Raw genomic sequence first — 25642 nt, 5'->3', positions numbered from 1 at the left:
TATGTCTTAAGGATAAGATAAAATACAAAACAAGTCTACATTTAACTAATAGTTTTGAGGATAACAGAGGAATATCATTATTGAAAGAACGTATAACACTGTTTATAGTGTTTACAGTGTACATTTTAAAGCACGGGACTGGAAGCCTATAGTGCATGGCAAGGGAATTTCTTTTTATTTTTAATGAATAGCCAGTGTGTGCACAGATCCACAGCAAAATTTACTTTTCTGCTAGAAAACCCCTGTATTTTTTGTTTCCAAGCATCCTCTCTATGTCTATTTTTACTTGCATTGCACAGCAATGATACTCTGAACTCCCTTGGAACCGGCTACCACCTGTGTCTTATAGCTGATTCCCAAAAGCCTTTTTAAAATATGTTCTCTTTTTTTCTTTCAAAGTAAAATCGTGCTTTTTATCTTCATTAATATGATAAACTTAATATTTCAACCTAAGATAATTATATTCAGTTGAGTTTTCTCAAAAGGAAAAAAACATTGTCATTTCACCTCTCATTGCTGGCTATGGTACCTTTGCTACCATTCATTTATACTCAGAAGCAGAATATAATTCAAATGTGGAGAATTATTTTTATTTCTTTTCCTGTGTAGGTCACTCTTTTGAAGCCACACCTGATGTTACATAAGTGCACCTGATATATTTTAGATATTGCCTTAATCTACATTACTGTGAAATGTAGAAAGATTTTTTAAGAAGCTGACTGTATAGCCCAAGCACAGCTTCAGCAACAATAGAGAAAACTGAAATAAGGTGGACTGAAAGAATCTGACATCATGGCTAAAAAAGAAATATATTAATGAAATTATTTACCATCCAGAGAAAAATAGAGAGGTCTACTTTTTGTTTCCTTCCTCTTCTAGTGTCACATTTGTAAGGACTAAACCATGCCTAAAGTTTCATGCAAACAAAATCCCAGGTATTTGGGTGGAATAAATTTCGGCAGATTTCTTCACTGTGAGTCTAACACCCCTTTTCTCTTTGATGATTTGAAACTATTTTAAAGTTTTGGTTATCACTGAGAAGTCCCTGGTTTCAGGACAGATATGAGACAAGTGGGAATGATTCTGTATTGTGTCTATATAAAGTAAGGAAAGCCACTGTAAAAATATAGGATGATACACTGATCTGCTCCATCCCAATTCTGATGTGTGCAACTGAAAGCTGGGGTCTGATGCAGGAACCCCTGGTGGTTTAACCCAGGCAGCCGCCAGGCCCCACACAGCCACTCATTCTCTCCCCCACCAGCAGGGCCAGAGAGCAAGTTGGAAGAGTAAAAGGCAGAGAAATCCTAGGCTGAGTAAAGACAGATTGATAGGGAAAGAAAAAGCCACAAGGAATTAATTCACTGTTTCCCATGGTCGGGCAGGTGTTCAGCCATGTCCAGGAGAGGAAGGCCCCATCACATGTAACAGTGATTTGGCAAGACAAACACCATCACTCCAAATGGTCCCCTCTTCCTCTTTCTGTCTCACACTTCATATACAGAGCATGATGTCATATGATGTGGAAAATCCCTTTGGTCAGTTTGGGTCACCTATCCTGGCTGTGTCTCCCCCCAGTCTCCCAGGCACCTCCAACTTCCTTGTCCACATGACAGTACAAAAAGCAGAAAAGGCCTTCGCTCTGTCCAAGCCCTGCTCAAAAATAACAAAACCATCTCTATATTTATTAAATCTGTGTTCAGCATGACTTCAAAACTCAGCCCCATACCAGCCATTGGGAAGAAAATTAACTCTACCCTAACCAAAGACAGCGCAGAACCCAAAAGCTTTGTCCTTGCAAATGGTAACAAGGGCAGGGTGAGAGCTTATAGAAGACTAAATTATACTTCTCCTGAACTAGAAGGAAAGCTGGATCAATTTTTTTTTGCCTAATCCAAGTGTGTGCAATAACCATGAAACTGACTGGCATAACATGAGACATATGTCAGGCTGATTGAACAAGTGATGGTATTCAAAGGAAAAAAAGTCTCATCTTTAATTTCTACTGACAGATTCTTTTGATAAAGTTTCCTGCCATCCTGTTAGTATCCTAAATGCCACCTGCTTGAGATGGCATAAGCCACTTCCTGAAGTTGCCTACCATCTCTACTTGTCTCAAAGAACAGCTTTACAATGTGGCAGTTTCCAATCTGTTAAAGATTGCAAAACTTTTGTGCATTTCTGTTTTTTTCCTAAAACAACATGAGCTCTCTTGAGCAGCTAATTTACCATCTGAAAGACTGTTCTTTTTTCATTGTTATTTCTTTCTTACCAGAAAGACACTGCATGCTATAAGTCATTATGCCTTCAAGACAAAGAACTTGTTCTAATAGCACAGACTTTTTTAATATTAAGCTTTGTCTTGTTCTTTTTTAGAGTTTAGGAAAACAGTCAGCTATTTTTTCAAAGAACAAAAGAGGAAGAAAAAAAGGGTGGGCTAAAATAATTAATCCTATTTCAAAACATTTGAATATGTAAGAGCTCATAGAAGCTACATTTTACAAAAATAGATACTTAGATGCTGATTCATTCAGTTAAATGGAGAACTGTCCATCAGATTGGCACTTTTTTTGTGTAGTAAAATAAAAAATAACATGATGACAGGAAATTAAAGTAAAAGTAGTTTGATAATAGACAGCAAAATCTTTTCAATTTCTTTAAAAAAGGGAAGAAAAAAATGTGGCATACAGTTTAGACAAAAGATGAATATTACCAGTCTGCTTTGACAACTACTTTTAATAAAGTAACTTGAATCTTCATCTTGTAGTATGTCTTTTTTTTTATTTATTCCTAGCCTCCTTGAAAAAGAAATTACAGCAAAGTAGGAAAGTAATCTAGAAGTTTAAATACTACTCAGAAGAAGATATCTGAGCAGTATTATCAAATACAGCTATGAAAAACCCATGAATATGTAATAAAAAACATTTTCTATAATCTTGGATTTTAGACATCTATTTTCATGAAGACAAATGTTGGCATGGATATGTTCTTTACCTAAGAATTTCTCAGAGGAATAGAAATCTGAATGCTTTTTTTGGTCATTCAAAAAGAAGACAAGCCTGTGGTGCTTAGGATTCAAACTGAAACAAGTTTTGCATTCTATTTAGTTTGACATTTTAAGGGGCAAAAGTGAATTTAGCTCAAGTCAAATAAAATAGAAGAAAGCTTTCCAATCCACATAGCAACCCTAAATGCATACCCTCTTCACAACTGTTGACATTCTCTGCATCAGACACCATAATCACTTCTGGAGCTTGGAGGGGTTTTCCCCACTGTTTACTTGGGTTTTTTTTCCCATATCAGCATGGTTTTCCTCCTTCTTTTAGGATATAAACCAAGGTGCAAATCTCTAGCTGTTGCACCAGCCAATGTACAAAAAGCACTCACCATTCAGTGTGGGGAGAGCATCAATTTCCACAAGATGTGATCCAAAAAAAGTCCTGGTAGAGCAAAAGATAGAATGGAGTCATTAAAATGTTTCTGTGATTAGTGGCTGGCTCTATGAGAGATCTCAGAACTCCTGGTAGTTTTAGGCAAGCAGTTTTATTGCCGCAGCTGTACTGATTTGAGTATCCCTGACCAGTTCCAGTTTACTGATCTTTCCATCTTTTTTTTCCTTAACTATTAAATTAATGTATAAGGCAAAACACCTTTGTGCTGTCATTTTGTTTCTCTTTCCCATTTTTATTGGAATTTGCTTATTCACTGGTTATTAAAATAGTTCCTGGAAATACAAGGTGACAAAATGAATTCATATAGCTTTCAATAAATAAAAACAAAAAACATAACATATCATTAGGGTTGTTTCTTTTTTACCTGAAACATAGGCTAATGGTATTCTCAAGGATAAGAAGATAAATACAACAGCTAACCTTACTCAGCTAAATATGGGGATGTTAATGAGTCATCCAATCTCTCTTTACCTCCAGGCTGCATTGATTTCACATATCTTCCTTCCTTAACGAATGAGCATAAAGTATAACACCTGTGATTCCATAACATTTTGACACTTTGTTCCTCTTCAGCATTCAACTCAGAGCCATGCTGTGTCTGCTGTTTCAAGAGAGATCAGTCCAAAAGCTCATTGCCTGGTGTACATCTGCCATCAATATCCTTTCAACATGCATGGTTTACAATTGCAGTTTGCTGTGTTTAAATGTCATCTGCATTCTGTGATTCAATGAATGCCTGTACACACACACAAAAAGGGAGAAGAGTTTATATATGCCAAGAGCTTTTGTTATTGTGTTTGGGGTTTTTTTCACTGTATGTGAATTACTGACCTCAGAGGACCCATCCTCTGGGTGATAATTCTGCATTTACAAAGTATTTAAATGCAGTCTCCTAACAACATATTTATAATTTCCTTTCTTCTTTCACAAACATCAGGCAATATACTTCCTAAGATTTCTCTGGAGCAAAGCAGTTTTTATTAGTAGTGATTGTATCCAGTGTTCTAACAGCAGTTAATTTCCTCAGCAGTCACGTGAGAATATACAGTCTCGTATAAATCAAGATAATTGTTTTATCGCAATTTATAACAGAAATAAGTTGGAAAACAAGACAGCAGAGGAAAAGCCAATAGATTTTTAGAAGCTCTGCCATCTGGTCTATTATAAAAAGAATGCAATTATCTGGAAAATGTGTGTCTATAAGCAAAATGTATGCATATATGAATGAGCATATGAATAGAGGCATATATGAATAGAGGCATTCAGAACTGAAGTCTACTTATAAGCAACTGTGGCCAGTGTGTATTAATTGCTCAATTTTATAACATGTGAAAGTCTACAACATGATAGCAAAGGCAGCAGCAACCAGAAAGCCATTCTCTATTACTTACTAACTTCTGGTTTTAAACCAGTACACTTTTTTCTTACTATCATGGGGTATGGAATTAAAATTGGAAACAGGGAAGGAGGGGCCTATAAGATAAAGAGCATGATAGAAAACCTACTTGGCACAAGAAAATTGCAATATTTTGGAAGATAATACCTCAGAAGAAATACAACTATTGTCTGTGAATATTATAGGGAGTAAATGCTGGAGAATTAATACTTAAGCAAAAAGGTAATGATGGGGCCAGAACTGATGAGGGTAAGCTGAGGAGACAGTAATTCAGCAAAATGTTCAATGCCAGGCTGGATAGGGCCCTGACCAATCTGTTCTAGTGGAAGGTGTCCCTTCCCATGGAAGGGGGCTGGAATTAGCTGATCTTTAAGGTCCCTTTCTACCCAACCCATTCTATAAAACTGTGATTCTACAATTCTGTGGCATCTATCCTAGAGAAGGGTAAGCTTCTGGAACAGTTTTCTAAAAGAGGCAAAAATATAGCTTGTGTTAAAACTGAACCTTGATGCATTTATTGGAAGGATCATATGACAGTTTCCTTTTATAGCAAGAGTTTGGAGCTGATGACTTAGCAAATCCCTTCAACTCTTCTGTTGTTTTTCATGATATTTTTATGCTATGGTTTTCAACACTTTGCAGATTGCTGTCTGAATCACTTCATAGATTTGCCTTTACAACAACTAAATTGATTTTTGGCATTCTAGAAGAGTAAGACTGATAATAAAGAATTTATTTCACACAAACGTTTGAAAAATGCATCACAATTAATTTTACTTGTTTTTTTCTCTTTAAAAAATGAAAAAACTGGTAATTTATTTTTAGTGTATTATGTATCTACATCAGTTACACTCAATTGTATCTGGAGTCCTGGGAATTAATCTGACAACCATATTACACATTTACAGACATTTCCTAGGTAACTGAAAGATCCACATACATGCTATACAGCCATCAGAAAATTTTTGTTTTCCCTAGTGACTTCTCTTTTATTTTTCAGCTCTTCCATATGCACTAAACTTTTTGTAATGGTAGACAGATGTGAAGTGCATTAATGAGCTGCGAGAGAGGAAAAGAACAAGTGAGACTGAAATGTCATGAAACATGAAAGGGACAGAGTCCAATTTGGGGGTAAAAGCAGCATCTGTGAAAAACAATCACTCAAAATTTGAATGCTTGCTGGAATTCACTTTTATTTGCAAGAAAATAACTGGTAGCCAAAGTTTTTATCATATTTATTTGATATTTCAGTTCATTGAAATCTTGCTTTACAAGGAGAGTGGAGCTCCTGAACAGAAAACATCTTTAATTAAGATATGTAAAAAACAGGCCTACCAGAAAGTTAGTGTAAAACAAAGGGCAAGAACTACAATGGCAGGACTATGGGTGACTGAGAGCATATTTTCTTTTTTTACTGTGGTTTTGCCCTTCAAACTTTGTGTGTTTATTCATGTGCTCTATTGATTTGTCTCTTTTTGGAAATGTGGAAAAAATTGGACTTAAGTATTATTTGAAAAGTCATCGATGTCTTCTTTTTTTTGGCTTCTACAAAAAAATATGAAAGCTTTTGTCTCTTTTTACTTTTGAAAAAGAGTTATTTTTCCATTGAAAGTCGAGATCATACACACCAGTACTGTGCGAATGGTCAGTCTTCAAGTTTTGTTCCTCTCCTTGAAGAATATTGTTTGGATGACCAGTAATTTTCCAGTCCTCCAATAGTAAGAGAACAGAGGGATGGTCTGCTTTCTAGGGGGACAGATGGAAGAGAGTATGTTTACTTCAGTTTTTTGCCAAGAAGAAACAATTTCAGGGCACAGGAGTTGGGGATATCTGGGGCAGCAGCAAGACATCACTTGTTCAAGTTGACTGCCTACTGTTTGGTAGTGAAGAAGACCAGAGGTTAGAAGAAATTTCTGAGGCAAGAGTCATTTTTGTGTTCTGAAGTTGGCTATTATACCTGCTTGAGCTGGCAGCCTTTTACTGTTGGCAGCAGTAAGATGCAGATGTTCATTCTGGATATTAGCATTGGTGATCGTTGGCCATTTTCCTGCTGTACATGTGCTGAAACTTCAAATAAATGGCAGAAAAACAGCACATATTGTGTTTATGGGACAGTCTGTATACATGTTTTTATCATTATGTATTTTTTATTTATATCAGCACACGAAAATACCTCTTGAGGGATTATGAAGATCTTTACTGGCCTCCAATATGTATGCAGCAACATCACATTTTATCTTCACTTCATCCTCTTTTAGAGAATGATGACGGATTCTTGGCTTGAGATCCCTCTCTTCCATCCAGGTGGCAGTGCTGAACCATATTTAACAGTTCAATAAAGTCGGCGCATTCCCATTTACAAATTTCAAGGAAATGACAGAATGCAATACCATCAATGCATAACATTTGAGGTGGAGGCGGCCAAAATTCCGGTTTTTCTTCACTGCGTACATGATGATAGTAGGCATTCACTGTTACCTATCTTAGTGTGAACAGCAATGAAGTCACATGAGGTGGGAGAACGTGCCAAGAAAGATAACAACTTCCTACCTCACACAAGTCAATAATAGTTTGGGAGAGAGAAAAGAGAGGAGTTTGTTTTGAGCTGCTTCACTACCCTGCAGGAAATTATTCCAATGAGAATTGCTCGTTTATCTATCACTTCTCTCTCTTTCCTATCACCTACTGGCTTTGGGAAACATTCAAATTAATTCTGAAGTCATTTTCCCTCACTGAGAATGGGATCTCCTTTTTCAAACTTTTTTTGTGTTTTGGCTATAGCAAAAAATATTTTCCACAAGATTTTTTCACTTTTCTTTAAAACACACTCAGCTAATAAATGCCAGTGATTTGGTATGGTTACAGTTTTACTGAAGGATCAGAGAGCATTTTCACATCCTTGGATTGTATGCTGTGGACATGACTTCTAATGCATGCCGAAATGAAACTTGGGAACACAGCATCCTTCCTAATGCCTTGCTCTCTGCTGAAAGATACTCTTGTCTGCAGAGTGGTGATGTTCATGACAGTGCATTCACCTCGTCACAAGAAGCAGCTGTCAAGATTGAACTTTGCATTTCAAAGTCAACCTAGCTGACAGATTGTAAACAGGCAAATAAGTCCTGCTTGAAAGATTTAAAACTAAATCTCCCTACCATTTTTCAGTAAGTTGAAGACATGAAATTTAACAGATGAAACTAGGCAGAGAGAGCTATGAAAAGAACTGTTGTCATATGCAATTCTCACATGTCCCATGTCATATGGGATTGTTTTTATGGAAGAGCATGGGGGCAAATGAAAAGGAGGTGTGTTCCACACAATTAATCTCTCTCACAAGACTGAGCATAGTTCTCATATAATCATAGAATGGATTGTTGTCTTGTACAACTATCCCCCTGTGATGGGCAGAGACATCATCCAAAGACTCACACAACCGGGCCGTGAACCCTTCCAGGGATGAGGAATCTACAACTTTTCTGTGGAACCTATTCTAATATATTGCCACCCTCATAGTAAAAAATAATTTCCTTATGTCCAATCTAAACCTACCTTTTCTTAAAAACCATTGTCCCTTTTGTATTGCAATAGGCTCTCCTGAACAGTATATCTCCATCTGTCTTATAAGCCCACTTTAAATATTGAAAGACTTCACTAAGGTCTCCCTGGAGCCTTCTCCAGGCTGACCACTATCTCAGCCTTTCTTCATAGGAGAAGTGCTCCAGCCGCATGATCATCTTTTTGGCCCTACTATGGACTTGCTTCAACAATTCCATGACTTGCCTCTGCTGGTGACTCCAGAGCAGATGCAGCACTTCAGGTGGGGTCTTACAAGTGCAGTGCAGAGGGGAGAATCACATAAAAAGAGATGTGAGAATTGCATTTGAAGACAAGTTTGATTGATACCAAATAAACTGTTGGTCTTTTCTGAATTCACATATAATGAGACAAATATATTGAAAAATTTGGGAAGGGAGTATTCAAGAAGATGCTCGCTTTGGGAACAGGAAGCAGAACAGAATTATAAAATGCAAGACTAACCCAGAACTCTCATCTTTTCTGTGTGCAGGCAGTGCGGTGCTGCTGGTTATGTCAATATTATACAATAGACTCCTGTGCTGGAGTTTAAGTTCTGAAGTGGTACAGGGTTCATATTTTGGTCCAATCTGCAAGACTTCATTCCCGTTAAACCAAGGCTGAGAGGATACCTTTGTGATGACATTAGCTTATTTCAAAAGAGATGAGAACTAGTTTATATTTTTCACAGCAAGTATAATGACTGACATAATTTTGCATATAGAGAAATGGGCAGATATTGGCCTTTGCTCCAGCAGACATTCTTCTGAAATTTGACTTCTTCCTTCCTCCGTCAGATTGCTGGTCTTATGACATGATTTTAAGGAACTTCTCAAATAATTTGACTGATATTTAGTTTTGACATTAAAGATCATTCTATTGATCACAATGTTGATGACTAATGGAAATTTCAGTTTTCTGGTGCAAGCCAGTGATTTTTTTTTCTTTCACGAGAGATAAGACGATACAAAAGCTGTGAATAGTTTTTTTAAGGGCTTTGAAGTATGGCATGAATGTGCTGCATACAAATTTCAAAATCCTTATCTACCCTTTGAATAAGTAAGGTTTTTAAGTGGAACAGTCCTTTAAGACACCAGTGAACAATTAATTCGCAGTGTAGGGAATATTTCTTCTTTGTACCACTGTATTTTGAGGAGAACTAGAAAAAATTGGTTATTTATTTTCTCTGTGATATATTGCATGATTTTAGAGTCAAGACAACCAGCTACTGCCATAAGTATTAAAATCTCTATATATTTTTTTTCCATTATAAAATTTAGTTTATTTCCTACTTGATTCATTATTTTCAATGTACTCCCTTAACATTGTTATTTGGGGACAAATGGAACCGCTTAAATAAATTAGAAGAAAAAATGAGACCACAGGTGCAACACATTCAATCAACTAACAGTTTGAAATCTGTGGAACTATAAAGAGATGGTACAAAAACACTATAGAAATCACACTGTGCCTAACTATCATTGACTTCAACCAAGGATTGAAAAACTTGGGCATTCACAAATTAGAGATAGATTGTAATAAGAACTGTAGTCAGTTTTGCTGAGCAAGACTTTAAATTAAAGCAAAATATAGGTGTAAGACAGATTTCAGTGGAAGATTCTTTATTATTCTAGTCTGAACTGCATAAGTTGGATGAAAGTGTTAGCGTTCGGAAACACACATAATCACGGGATATGATTATATGCAGGTGCTTTTATTAAGAGCACTGGGAGTCGGGGTACAAACCCAAATCTGACTCCGACATGGCTTTCGAGCTGAAGGTATTTTATATTCTATCATTATATAACTTACACATTAATTATTAAACTTGTATTGTTCTATTGTATACATTGACATGAGTTTATAATGATCTTTCTTAGATCCAAGACCACAGTTTCACATGACTATTCTTTCTGATTAAACAGTAATTATATTTAATTACTAAACAATCGTCACATCTAACAATTATATAAATTATCATGTACTAGCTACATAGTGCAGTACTAGTTCTTCATGTGCTAAAGGTATTTATTTTTCCAGGGCCTACTAAGCTTATTTTTCCCATTAACCCTAAATCCCCATGATTTTAAGACCCTTTTACTATCAAAAGTGTGTTCAGTAGTGATATTTATATTACTGCCAGTTGGAAAATGTTCTTAATTTTGGATTGTTTATATTTTACTTGAATAATCATTTAAAAATTGCTGGTAAATGCTGTGAAACATTCAAAGAGAATACAGGAAAAGGAACCATCTCTGGCAATATTAGAATGATTTGACACAATGAGATTTCAATACAAGCTGATTTTGTGTTTGTTATATTAGAGTTATTTCCCAAAAACTAAAAAAAAAGTTCAACCAGAAGCTAAGTTCAAATGTATGTTAGTGGCATGGAAGTGCATTTTTTGATTGTATTTTAAATATAATAGGCTAACTAGTAAGACATCTTTTATATCACAATAAACTGTGGAGGCCTGTGAGTCTATTGGGAAAAGGGAAATGACCTGGAGGAATGCACCATAGTCTCCAGGCATCCCCCTTGGGTTATGGGGGAGACAGAAGGTTTCCTCCCATGGTGCTTTGTAGCACTATGCTAATTTACCTTATTTCTGAATTCCCCATTGGCCTGTTGACCATCTTTACCCCTATATGATCTTGTTCTAGAATATTCCCCACTCCCTGTTTCCCCATCAGTTAATGCAACCCTGCCTGTCCACGCTGGCACTCCCTGTTGGCTCCTACCCTTTGTACCGCCCCTAAGTCCTCAGTTGATTGGCCTCGATTCTTTGCTCCATCCCTTTCACATATTTATACCCTGGAACCTTCACTCTCCGTTGTCTTCTGTCCCTGGACCGCTTCAGCACTAGACCCTAATAAACCCTTGCTGGAACCCCATGCAGAAGATCCTCCTGTGTCTCGCCTGCCCGCTGGCTGTGGTGTGCTTGAGTGTTTGAGGGTGTGATTGTTGTGTACCTGCCCAAATGTTCTCCCTTCAAGGATGCTTGTGGTGAAGGTAGTGGCACTGACCAACTCACCTCGCCACCATGATAAACTTGCAAAAGATATTCAGTAAATTGTAGTCCTTGTCATATTTCAGTAAAGCATATTTTCATACCTCATGCTTTCTTAGTGTGGCTTTGACTGGTGTTGACAGGTGACTAACAAACTGACCCTGGAGGTGTTTTATGTGTGCACAAATAGAAGAGAAAAAGAAAAAAAAACCCAAACCAAAACAAAACAAAAACCCAGCCAAAATTAAAACAACAACAACCAAAACCCAAACATATTTGATGTGAAAATTGCATATGAGAAAAGGAGTCCATGTAAGACTTGCTAATAACAATTAAGTAAGCAATGGTTTTGATCCCTTTCAGTCTTCTATTTGTTTCTTTGTTTGCTTTAAAGCATGTAAGTGCTATTTTCAGGGTTTTTTTTGTGAGACTGAAATGAATTCAATGGTAAAATTTGTTTTATTAGTTACCATAGGATAACCTAGGAAGAATTATGCCATTTTTTTGTCTGTAACTTTTGCAGGTTGCTACCCAGTAGTGTTAATGATGTAATTCTGGATAATTCATCTTCCATTTCAAAGCTGCTGAAGTTACTTACATTTATCATGGGACAAAGATCATGCCTAAGTCTGACTATAAAACTGTCACATCGAGTGGCTCATATTTGTGTCCAAACCCTTGTATTCCTGAATCAATTTATAAATGGGATTTTCATCTTGCAATCATATAGCTGTACTTTGAATAACAACGGTTAATTTAAAATTTTATGTCACTATCAAAAATAGAAGATTTAGCAGCATTTTATGAACTTCTACATCTCTTTCTTGTTGAAGTTCCATTTTTTCTATTTATTATGTTTTGAGAAAAAATGACGTCTTAAAAATCCACATGTTTTGAACAGAATATGGCAAATACATTGAGCCAAAACATAATATTGACAGTATTTTACAGCATATAATATCTTCTAGTTAGTACTTCCTGGATCCCCCATCTCCCAAGGATATGTCCAAAGTAGATTACTTTGTCACCTGGGAGTAAAGTGTCAGAAAATACTCCTCAGTTTACTGAAGGTCTTGTTATAGGTGAAAAAGACCATCGTGAGAAGGGGAAAGCTGCTTACTGTAGCTAAGCTGTCACATCTTAACAGGAATTTTTTCCTAGTGTAAGGGATTTGTAGTGAAAGAAACCTAGGTGAAATACTGTGAATTAAATTAAAGACACAAGGTCAAACTTGTGCTGGTAAAAGAGTTTCTGCTATGAGATCTTACAGAATGTTACTTTATGAATAGGTTTTTCTGTCATTTATTTCTTTTTATTTCTCTGTATTAGCCTTCTACCTACAAAAAATGAGATAACTGTAGCCTGAAGAAGAAATTTAGCCAAGACAAATTCTGAAGTGATTTCAGATTAATAATCTTCTCTCATGTGTAATGCTTCATTCATGTGAAATTTGTGCTCTGCTGGTATCTGAAAGCTTCTTAAAAGAGCTATTATTTTTTTTCAGTGTTGATCAGACTTTTCTCAGAGCAGCTGGAATACTAAGCTAAAATGAAATCAAAATAAAAACTCAGCAAATCACTGTTCTGCCTTTGTGTTGTATTTTCCTTAAATATATTTCTGAAACTATAGATTTTATGTCTAAAAATTCTGTAAACAAGAAGTGATTGATGCCGCATGCTAAACATTACTGTGATTTTTACTCAGCCATGTTAAGAATGTGTTGAAATCAATAGGTAACTCCCACAGGAAAAGGTCTTCAAAAGAAATTTTAAGGAAGGGCTTTTGAAAACATATGTGTAAATAGACAAGCAATTAAATGGCTAAAGAATATACCTGGAAAAGATTGGAAACAATCCCTGAGAGCACAGTTCTCAGCTGCAGTATGAATAAGTGTTCAAGCTGCATGTCGCAGTGCCAGAAAGAAATTCAAGAAATGCAAATCACAGAGTTGTTTCAGCCTGAGTTTATCACCAAACAAGTGGTTCCACAGAGAAACAGGGATAAAAAGCCTGGGCTTGGCTTTACAGTGACAAGGTTTGGCTGCTTTCACAACCTGAGCAGAGACCTTTTCAGGCAATGTGATCATCAGGAGACACCTGTGCCTGGTATCTCTCCACCCTTGACATGTACATGTACTAAGCTGTTCCCCAGACAAGTGAAGGCAGAATGGGGAAGCAATTACATTCCCAGACTAGGAACTTCAGAGATGAAGCACAAAATTGTTGTGTAAATGATAATGAATTTAAGAACTAATAAGGAAAAAAAAAAAAAACCCAAACTTCTGAAATAGCTTTGGTGAGAAAATCTTCTGCTGAGGAGAAGAAAATTTTCTATTAAAATGAATGTAGGGGTTCTTTTAAATGCTGTTGAAAATAATGGAATTTTTTAGCTCTTTGTCTCCAAAAGTGTGCTCTGTTAAACAAGGTATTGGTTTCTATTTTGAGAATAATTTTGATAAAACTGTAAAAAACAAAAATACTTGCAATGCTTCAAAAAGAAAGAAAGAACTCATTCTGGAATTCTTCACTTTCAACAAATACAATTAATATTTTCAAGCTAGAATAGACATCCAGCAGTAAGGACTACTCATATTTCAAGAGGTTACCAAAATAGATATTGTACTTTCTGATATGATTAATATTCAGAGCAAGAGAAATCACATGAGATCAAATAAACTGTACAAGCAATTTTTGTTAGATTTTATTGTCCAGTTATTACCACCAAGTCCTCTGAATAGCTTATATCTACTAAAATCTTAGGGATTAATTATTTTCTCATTCCCATTAAGTCCTCAGATATCATGCCCTTTCCAGTGTGGGGAGTCAGGCTGTGTTATTCATATAGACATTACAGCTCACTTTGTAGTATTTATAATGACCATTCTGTTTTGACAGGTGAGTATTGCCTGCTCCCAGTGGCCATGGGAGATCAGTGAGTGTTTCTGAGTTCAGAGGTTCAGGGACTGCCTCAGCCTTGTCCCAACTCAATCTTAAGGAAGTTTTCCGAATATATGCTGTGATGCTTGCTGCCACACATAAGATGACTAGGTTTCTATACAGAAAAAAACATCTGGTCCATAATCTGGACATTTAAGGGCACTGGTCACAATGTTCACATACAAACCACTTGTATGGATTCGTGAAAAAAAATCACTGTTTTATGCTCATTTAGAGAGACTTTAAAGACAAATAACAGTACTTCCCTAAATCCACTGTCAAAATGTGAAAGAACCAAAATTAGGTAAGCATTAAAATTTTAGAAATTTGTTCTAGTTGCCCCTTTCCATCACTATTTCATTGAGAAGTCAAAAATTTATTCAGCTATTTCCTTTTGACCAAACTTCTAAGTAACTCTTGAAATTAATTTCCTTTACTTTGGATAAGAAGGTGAGCTATAGAAATGAAATTACTTTATAATTAGTTATATTAGGTATATTTGTTGAATATTTAAATAAAAAATCTCTGAGTAACAGAACTTTCAGTATGAAATGTTTTCAATGATATCCATCTGTTGCCTTTTTATCTCAGTATTCTTTCTTAAGCATGTCTTGCCTGTTGACATTCAGCTGTTATTCTCTAATTCTCCCAGGTCCAAAATAAAATGCGTTTATTTAAATATAGCATTGCCAAAACCCAGGAAATTGGTTTTTTTATCACTGCCTTCACCAACACTTGCATCAAAAATACCTTCAATATTATCAGTTCTGTATTTTAATGCCTTCTGTGAAATTCTATGTGATAGGAGCAACATATAATATAAATATATAACATTTAATATAATATCTTTTCCTGTAAATTCAGCTAAATTGTATCAACTGAAAAATCTTCTTGAGTAAAAGCTTGTCTGTGACATAAGCTACTGTACTAAAACATTCTAGACAGAAATTAATCTATACTTACAGAAATGTGCATAAAAATGACTTTAAAAACCTCACAGTATCCACAGGTAGGAGAATAAGCATAAGAGACTTGCCAGCAAGATTGTCAATAGGGAAAAACTATTGTCATTTCACCTCTCATTGCCTATTAAGGTACCTTTGCTAACATTCATTTATACTCACTTAGAGGAACAATTCAAATGTGGGGAATTATTTCTATTTCTTTTCCTGTGTAAGTCACTCTTTCGAAGCCACACCTTGCTTACTTTCAAAAAGTAACTTAAGAAGTTAAAGTTTAAAATTTTTCTTTAAAGCCAGCATGATTTACTCTGCTACCATTTAAAATAATTGCTAGTCTACTTCAACTTTACTCTCAACACTGTAAATTTTGGTTAATTATGAAAATTTTGTCAGTTAAGGTTGGAGCTTTTTTCTGAAGTAATCTTTTCTGGCTGTAGTTGCCATTCATGTTAGAAATATTTACTGCACAACTATATACCTGCAGTTTAAAAAATGTACCTGTTGCATTAAAAATTCATGAGAAGGATTATTGATTGGTGCCATCTTTAAACCTGGGAAAAAAATGGGCCCCTTTTACATCCTTTTGTTCATAATGAGATCAGTCAGATGCTTGGAAGAGTGAAGCATAGTGAGCATAATATTATTGGACTATGGACCTTCATAATAGAATCTGACCATATGTTTTATGATGGTTAGCTCTTTCAGGAAGTTCAGTCTCTCTGTAAATTAAAAAAAAAAAAAAAAAAAAAATTGGAGGTCTTTCAAACTAATCTGCTTTTTGATTTATTATCAGATAATTTAGTTCGTGTCTGTACCAGGAGAGCAATTGGCTCCATCATGGCTATATTCAGAAGTGAAAATTCAGGAACATGCAATGAAACTCTGTTGTGCAGAGTTTATTGGCCTGGACACAGAATCACATAAGCTATATTCTTTCCCAATGTGTTCTGGCACATTCCCCAGTGCTACACTCTGTTATGAGCATTTAGCGAATCACTTTAGCTCTAGCTTGGGTACTTCTGCATTGCAGTTCAATATCAATGTCACTTGACTGAATTATATGTAGACTCTTTAGAAGTCTTAATTACAAATATAAAATGCCCAAAGGTTGTTGAGGTAAGATAATGGTTTGAAGGAAAATTTTCCAAAATAGAAATGGTGTCATAAAATTGAGAAAAGAGCTAGAATAAGATAACATTGAGGACATCATGAAGACCATCATTAAGGAAGACAAGAAATTGAGATTACATTTATTTCCTTTGATATTATTTCTTACTGGGATCATTTATACCAGTAAGACTTGGTAATATATTCTGGATAAGTGAACCCAGATGGAATACGAAAACAAAGAAAGCAGATTAATTTCCCATATTAGTGAATTTCTACACTTGACCTATTTCTCATAAAGACAAGAGTAAGCAAAGAAAAGTTTGAAATGTAGCTCACTCAAGGCAAAAACTCAAGAGTTTTAAATTGAAGGCATGTAGTACAAGAGATTATTAAAGGATATTTAAAGATTCAGCAGAAAGTAAGTCACAGCAATTTCTACTTATTGTCAGAATACTTGTATTCTATTTTACATTAATCAAGGTTTTCCTTAAAAACAAAAAAAATAATATTTTTCAATCTTGTTCACAGTAAGATTTACAAAGAGAAATTTACAAAATGCATCATTTAACAGTAACAGAATTGCTTGCCCTTTCAGCAACACCTGCAGACTACTAGAGGAAATAGAAGTAGATGTAACAAAGTCATAACCCAGATATGTGAATTTTATGTCTGTCCTATTACTGTGTTTAAATATTTGTGGAATACAAGTTGTAGATCACATTTGTAATCTACTTCATGTACTCATAATGTTCCCATGTATTTATTTGTACATGCTGTAGTCCACAGCGTATGCACAGGAATGCAACATAAATGAACACTTTTTCATTTCTGGCTTAGAAAAGCTGAATTCTTAATTTTCCCCTCTTTTCCCATGGCTGCTTCAGAAAATTCACAATTTTTTTTAAAATTTTTTTTTTGCTTGCTGCACCTGGTAATCTGCACACAAAATAACAAAAAGTAGCCAGGAAGTAAAGCTTCATAAACTGACAAACAACAAATTTAATACTGGCAGCTGATCCCAGCTTAATCTTGGCACATCCTTTGTAGCAAGCCTTGTTCGTCTGCAACAGTCAAACAGCAATAATTTTATATATATGACTGTGAAAGGAAGAAAAAAACTACGAAAACAATAACCAACCCCCTCCCTCAAAAGAAACATCAAGCAACAAAACCCCCAAATGCACAATAAGATCCTATTTGCATAATAAAATTACTAAAAAATACTGTGTGACTGCTGCTGATATTATTAATGTATATAAGCATTAATGAGCAAAACAATCCTTCTCTAAATTACTGTTATAGTGGGGTACAAAGAAGAAATAGAATTTCTCCTCTGACTTATTAAAACTAATAATAGATAATTTCTCCCTCCAGTCATAATAGTCTACTTGGAATGATCTTTATCTCATTTTTTCTTCTCTTTATATTCATTGAAGAGAGATGAAATCAAAAGCACAAGTAATGAAAGAGAACCAGTTGCTAACATGCTGCTTTTCTTGAACAAAGAAATCAGAGGTGCAAGTACGCTCATCTTATTTCCAGACCAGTTATTTAAAATGGCAGTATTGTTCTTACATGATCAAGAATAATTTCACAAAATGTTATTTTACCAAATTTTATAAAATCAGAGACAAATTTCAGAACAACCTCTTACCTTCTGAAATGAATGTTAGCAGGATTTCAGCTGTGACCAAAGACAGTTGTCAGAAAGCTCTGAAATGGAAAAATATATTTCTGTTTCTAGCATACTACTTTCTTTTAAGCTACATGTCTTTATTGTTAAATTGATCTTGGATTTGCATCCATAGGTTAAATTCAGTCCCTTCTGTATAATGCATTTAACATTTGAAATAAATTTTCCGCGCTCACATTTTGTGCGCACTGAAGGATCTGAATTTGGATTATCACACCTTACAAAAGGGAACCTAATATGGCATTGCACCTTTAAAGTAGTATGTAGTAGTACATACAAATGAGTACTCTGTAGGAAAAAATGAGTTGATTTGAATATAGACATTTTCCCTAAATATTAATTATGAGCATATGCACATAAAGACATTCTGCTGTGCGACGATAAGGTATATTCAAGTATTGTTGTTAATATAATGGAACAAACAAAAGCAAATTCTGAGACACATTCAGAAAATGAAATCAGCAACATTAATTAATAGAGATGATTAGGAGAGGAATTTTTTTTAAAAAATGATTTTGAATAAAAGAATTATTCCGCACTTTAAGAAAAACATTTTGACACATGTGAGACTCCTCTATCTTATTTTAAAATATGAACTACAGTTACCTGGAACTTTGCTCACCTTTCTAAACTCTGCACCAATTAAACTGCATTGACAACTTTTAAAGATTCTAATAGAGGCAAAGAATTTGATTAGTCTCTATAAGCTTGGCGTCAGAGCTTGGGCTAACATAAGATTGGGTTTATAGCTTTAAAAAATATCAATATGCAAAGATGCAAAATCCTGCATCAGGCACTCAGTGCACATTTTCTCAACATTCATCCATGACTTGCGAGCTGGCATCTTTAAATATGTAAATTGAGACCAAGAAAATTAATAAATGTTTTATGTTTGTTTCTTTTTTTTTTTTTCTTCAGTTTGCTAAAGCACTCTCCAGTTTACAGACTCCCTAGCATGCATCTTAGCAGTATGTGTCTGAAGGAGACTGGACAGGATTCAGTCCAAACATACATTTTTCATCAAATGGTGCCAACTAGTCACCAAAGAGAAGCAACTTGCATTCTGATGAAGAGGGTGTTTTCCTATTTAGGAGGAAATATAAGGATTTGGAGTGAAATATGAAACTGCTCTAAATCCTAGGCCTTTAAAGCAAAAATATTTCACCGAGAGCATGAGACATACACAAGATCCACGACTTCAACTACTGCAATTTCAGGATGAAGATACTAAATCAGCTCACTGAAGGAAAGAAATATCTTTCAGTAAGTAATTTAAATTACTACTTGTGGTCTTTGATTTTGAGTTGCTTGTGGCAGTACAGTTTTTTTTCTTATTAATACTTGCTAGTATTTTCATTTCCTATTTTAAGGCAAGCAAGTTTCACTGCTTATTTGATAATCTGATACTATTTATAATGAATGGTCTTGAGGAATTTTAGCAATAGTCCATCCCCTTGAGCACACATACGTGCTGTATATCTTTGTATAAATGTATATATATTTAAAGCACATAAAACATTGCATTTAAAACTAAAAAAGTGGACTTTCATTTGAAGAACTTGTACACAGAGAAATATCACAAAGGGCTGAAGAGTAGGGAGGAAGGATATTTTACAGAGGCCATGAAATATTTTACAGAGACCTGTCATTATCAGGCTGCCCAAGATGCAGCAATGGATTGGACCATGTTTGAACTGTATAGGACATGCTGGGGTAGAGGAAGTAATAATTTGTGCTTTATTCTTCTACCCTTTAATTCATGTATTTTCTTGATAGTTTTTATTTGAAATCTTTGAAAATACAAATCCTTAGAACCTAATAATAACTTTGCATAGCATCACTGAGCAATGTTATGCCCTTGGAGAAATGTTGAAGAGGATCTCCCACTGCCATGTCAGAGGTTGTTCCTGACAACCCCCCTTACCTCCCCTCCAGTTTCCAGTGTATGTTTTAAGAGGCTCTTTCTTCATCATTTGCTGAGTTTAATTTTTCAGGCTGCCTGATTCCAAATCCAATTGCATTTCGGACTGTCTTGGGCAAGAGTGTTAATTTTACTGCATTTATTACATTTATCATTATAGTATATTAATATAATTTAATATTGCATTCAACTACTATTTTTTTATAGCTCCCTGTTTGGACACTCTTGTCTTAATAATTGGAATTCTGTGTGTTGAAAAATATCATCAGTTCAATACTATTTGAAGTGTTCTACAGAAATATATATAACTGTAACTCAAAGTATAGTAGAAAGGTTGCTGCATGAACTGTAAGAAAAATATTTACAATTTTAGCATATTTTAATTATTTTTTTACTATTAAAATTAATTTAATATTGATTTTACCTGAAGTATCTGTTCTGAAAATTTCAGATAACATTTGACTGAATGTTACACCATAGTTCCTACTCAAAAATATTCAAATTCTAATTCTGAATTTTGAAACTAAACAAAGTTCCCAGTTGTTTTCAGAAATGTCTATGAAGCATTGGTACATTTCTCATGTAGACTTTATTGAACAAAATATTTACTCATTAAGCATTTGGGAGCATAGAGAAATTAAATACTAGTCAAAGCACCTGAGTATGATTCCTAAAAGTCTGGGTAGCTATGTAAAAACTACTGCCAGGTGTCTACTCTTCACTTTAGTTGCAGGTAAATGGATAAGGAGATATTCAGAAATGAGAAAATAAAACCTCCTAAAATATCATAGATGTAATTTATATGTAATTTTGACCACTGCTGGAAACTGTTAAATTGCTGGACAAATCCAGGAAGATTACAGAACTCTTTCTTTTCTTTGTTTAGTGCTTTGTGGAATCAATTTGCAAACGCTGCTGATTTGTGAAGTGTCTTTGTGTATTCATTTTGCTAAAAAAAAAAATAAGGTTAATGCATATTCATCAGAAAATGGCTTTTGAAAACCATTAAATCCCAGAGAGAGGATTTTAAATTATTCTTAAATTACATAATCAGAGCAAACAGTTATTAATTTAACTGTTGTTCATGGATACAAGAAGCAGCCTGCAGAATGTTTCGGAATGAACATTCCTTAAAAAAAAGGCAACAGTGACAAAGGACTGAAGGTACAAGTACTGTTAGTAAAACTTGTAATTCCAAATGCAGACACAAGGTTTCTAAATCAGAGTTCTGAGCTTGTGTCTCAGATTCCCATAACTAATGAGGAAATGGCAGAGAGAAAATATTACTGTTTTTGTACCTGTCTTTATGCTGCTTGTTAAAAAAATTTAGCATGTTTTGAACTATATAAAGGGGTTATTTGTTTATGAATGTGTGGAGTTTTTGTTTATAATTATTTCTCCCCACTGGACATTCATTAAACTTCCTAAGTTTAAGAAGATGTCTTGACCTCAACTGTGTGTAACATCTTGGTAATTCCCAGATCAGTTAAGTTAGTGAAGTTGACTAACATATTTAATTTTAAGTCTCATCTGTTTTTCTGGTTTTTTCTCTCTATTAGGTGTGTGCAAGCTGCAACAAGATATGTGGACTTAAAGCATTGCTCTATTATTTGGCATAAAAAAATAATGTTAGATATAATTTAACTTAAATTCATTACAAAACATTGAGAAAGCAAGACATAGTGTAATAAACCATTTAAAATATTTTAATATATGTCACCAGTACTCACTGAAGGTCAGAATCATGTAAAAACATCAGTTGCATATTAAAGATAATTTTGTTTTAACTTTGTAATGTACTTTTAGACATTGACCGCTGTTACTAAGTATTTTATTTTCTGCTAAATTGGCACTATACCCCATGTAATCTATTCAGATATATTTATTTTAAGAAGATGAAAATAGAGTGAGACATTTTAAGTATATGAGTAATCATGAACTTCATAATTAAATGCTTATGACTTTTTAATTTATTAATTTTGAGGAATAAATATATGTTTTAACAGCCTTGTAATGCTCACAAATATTTTCTGAAGGATGCCTGAACATATATTTACTTGTGATTTATTGAAGATGTACTGAAAGAAAAAAAATGTTCTCGCATTGTGAATGAAAGACTGTTTTCTTTTAGCAAAACCCCAAAACAAAGTAGAATGTGAGTAAAGTTTTCACTTTGTTTTGCTTTGGCTTACTTTTTAGTGCAGGTGGTTCTATCTGTACTGGAATTCCATGTGCAACTTAAATTGAAAAATATAACTATTCTAAATGTTTTTCTTATATAAATGCTATCAGTGATAGACTACAAAAATCAAGGTATTCCAAATAGATGCACTATATGAATATTTCAAAATCAAAAGTGAAAAAATCTGTCTTTTTTGCCTATCATAGAGGTAGGTAAAGGAAAAAAAATAAATTGGTAGGATACATAAGTTCCAGACTAATATCTGGGATTCTTAAACAAAATTTCAGAAGTTCCTCTGAAGCTTTTCTCAGAAAAGCACTTTTTAAGTTGATGTAAAATGGTGCAATGTGCAAAGACAGAAAATTTTTCTCAAAAACCTTGAAAGAATATCTTTTTGTTGTTCAGTCATGTTTATGTCGGGGCAGCACATTTAGTGAATAGGAAAATGACCACTTATACAAACTGTGTGGGTATAAAGATGAATGCACTTATCTTTGTACAGACAGCACTTCAGTAGAGGGAAGGAAAAAAAGAATGAAAAAAGAAATACTTCTAATCTCCTAAAACTTGCAGCATGGATTCAAGCTGTTGCCTTGCTGATTGAAACTTTATCTGAAGTTTTTTCAGACATTGCTGAAGCTTTCATCAGGCAGTAGTGTTTGAATTCAAATTCTTTATGAAAAGATGCTCTGGATTTTTATGCATTTTAACACAGCATTCATTTTTTTCAGAGACATTATAGAGTCTCTTTTGTATTTATGCACCTAGTAAATATTCTGTTCCTGTCTTATCTTGAAGGTTTTCTTTTCCTCTAAAGAAGCATTGCATTTTTACCTTCAAATTATAATTCCACTTGCTTATTTTTTTATACCTGCTACTGTTGATCAGACAACTATATACGTCAAATTAATGTACAGTTATTCTATGGACAACACAGATTACCCCAGGCTCTGGTCTTGCAACAGCTTTTGAAATAAGCAATACTTCAATCCCGTGTACAGGAAGCCTTTAAGAAGACATTGTATTCAAGCAGTTGGTGACCCTGGGCCAGGCATGTCTGCTCTGCTGGGGCTAAAAATGTTCTGGCATGAGCAGTTCCTGTAAGGAAGTGCCTGGTTTCATTCTTCACTGCACACTGATGGATGTTAAGACAGAGATAGCATTCCAGCCTGTTAAAAAAAGATAGATAATTCTGGGTTTTGTTTAAGATTATATGGGTATGGGTATAGGAAGGTATGGGAAGGAGGCTAAACATCTTCATGGATGGGATCTGTACAGTGTGCCGTGGGGAAATCCATTAGATCTGTTCAATGCTACACAAAAGCTGGGTTAACATCATCCACAGAGGCATGATTTCCTTCCTGTCTATATTCCTCTTTTTATTCTATCTTCATGCCATTTGCAGGTCTCCCCCACTGAGATTCAAAATAGCCCTGCACAATATCCCACTCTCCTTTCCCTGTGCCCCCTTGCAGAACACCATATGCCTGACAGAAAAATGCAGTCATTACCATTTTCTGCAAACTAAAAGCCAGAATATTATACAGCACTTTCTGGTTTAAAATTATCCCAAAGGAGTATAAATAAGTTTGTTCTCTCATTGATGTCATGTTCAATTATTGTTCTCAAAGAGTAATTGAGAGACTTAAATTAAATTCTCCGTTGACTTCAAATGCTAATACTTTAAAAAAATCCCACAAAACCTTAAAACCTTAAAAACCAAACAGACAAAACCCCCAAACCCCTTCAGTAGAGAATTGTTTCTAGTTTAGTTTGATCAACTTCCTTTTTCTTTATTTTTTCAGAAGGGTTTTTTTCTATTATTTTGCTTACCTTGCTCTTCTACTTCCTTTCTTGGTAGCTGCAACAAATGAAAATGAATTTATCTTTTCTAGGGCATTAATAGAAACCTAAGGGATGATTAAAAAACACAAAGGAAGTTTATTTGGTTACTTTTTTTTTTTAGCCATAATGAGCAGAATTTGAGTTAAAATTTGAATCGTAAAATCTTCAGGGGCTTTTTTGAGGTTATTCAGAGTTCTTTCAACAAAGTGTTTAAGTAGAAACACTCAGGGTGTATAAAATTTTTTGGTTTATATTTCTTTGTGTCTTTGAATTTCTGAAACCTGTTGGGGATTGTATACAAAGCCCTAAAGTACTTTAAGAATGTAACTAGTCAAGTATTAGAATCGAAGGCAAAGGTGATAGAAATCAATGCAGGTCTGAATGATTTTTTTCTTCCTTAAGTCTTCCCCCATTTACCCTGAAAGCTAGCTACCAGGTTTCAGTTTTCATATAATCATTATATCAGATACATTTTTATCTTTCCTCAGAAAACAAAACAAAACAAAACAAAAAAAACCCAAGAAAACTAACACAGAAAGCAAAATGTTTTTCAGATGAAAAAATGTCTTCAGCAAAATTTTATTCAGTAGTAATGAAGACTGAAAGGCTGCTAATTCTGGGTTGTGCCAGCCCATGTAACATTTCAAATTTTCTGTGCATAAAGCATCACAAAAATGTTGGTAAAGGTACTGCCATGAGAGAGAAGAGTGAGAAGGAAGTATTCCCTCTTCTTATGCACATTAAGGATTTTAGGATCCTTAAAGACATGTGCATACTCCCCCTCTCCTTCTACCTTTGTAAGTGTTCAAATTATTCCTTTCAGCACTTCCGCTGAATGAACTGAAATTACCTACATGACTGTTTTACATGTAGTTTTCTACAGCAGAAAAGACATGTGTCTTGCCATGTAAACACCTTTATAGAAAGGTCATTATTTAAAAGGAATACTTCCCCTTTCATTTTGAGAAATGATATATCTATTTAACACACATGGAAAATAGGATTAGTGGCTGACATCCTAATAAAATGAGTGTTGCTTCCACCCTGGAAATCTGTGTTAGTTTTGTTTGAAGATACATTCCTTACCCCAACTCTCAATTAGTTGCTAATTTACCTAGCTGCTTTCTTCAGAAAGTTGATTTAAACAAATTCAAAGAACACTGGGAATTAATTAAAGAAATCACAATTATTGTGTATTTACTATGCCTTCAAAATAGTTTGAAAACTGTAGCTCTGCACCATTTTCTGATTGTCTAATATTTATAGCTTGGTTTACTGATGGTATTTTTTCCCCCAAATCTCTGTGTGTCAATGAAGTAGAGCCCCTTTAGGTAGACTCCTAGCACCTACTTGGAAAGGAAAAACTACCTGCTAGGAGTGACCACATTAGCATTTCTACGTTCTATGTCCTTCATTTTTGGTAACTTAAGGTAATACATTCAATTTTATTTTCGGACTAGAACTGCTCATCCAGTCAATTAGAGTTCCTCAGCTGGAAGCCTTTACTGGTAGGCTGAGGGGCAATATGGATGGGCTTCCTACAGTCCCTGAATATTTTCTGC

General features: G+C 34.7%; 1 long non-coding RNA gene across 4 annotated transcripts in view; it reads left to right on the top strand.

Annotated features, from left to right (window-relative positions):
* Window positions 1-18611: 18611 nt before the first annotated feature.
* Window positions 18612-25642, top strand: part of LOC115493883 (uncharacterized) — an 87166-nt gene continuing 80135 nt past the window's right edge. Inside the window, exon 1 of one of the 4 annotated variants that reach the window (XR_012054139.1) lies at window positions 18612-19395. This is a non-coding gene — a long non-coding RNA (uncharacterized lncRNA). The remainder of the gene's footprint in view (window positions 19396-25642) is intronic. The other 3 variants (XR_012054137.1, XR_012054138.1, XR_005979164.2) reach the window with 3 other exon arrangements.

The sequence above is a fragment of the Taeniopygia guttata genome, chromosome 2 (assembly GCF_048771995.1).
Source record: "Taeniopygia guttata chromosome 2, bTaeGut7.mat, whole genome shotgun sequence".
NCBI lineage: Eukaryota > Metazoa > Chordata > Aves > Passeriformes > Estrildidae > Taeniopygia > Taeniopygia guttata.
The sequence above is the reverse complement of the archived record's forward strand: the minus strand, read 5'-3'. Positions and strand labels throughout refer to the sequence as shown.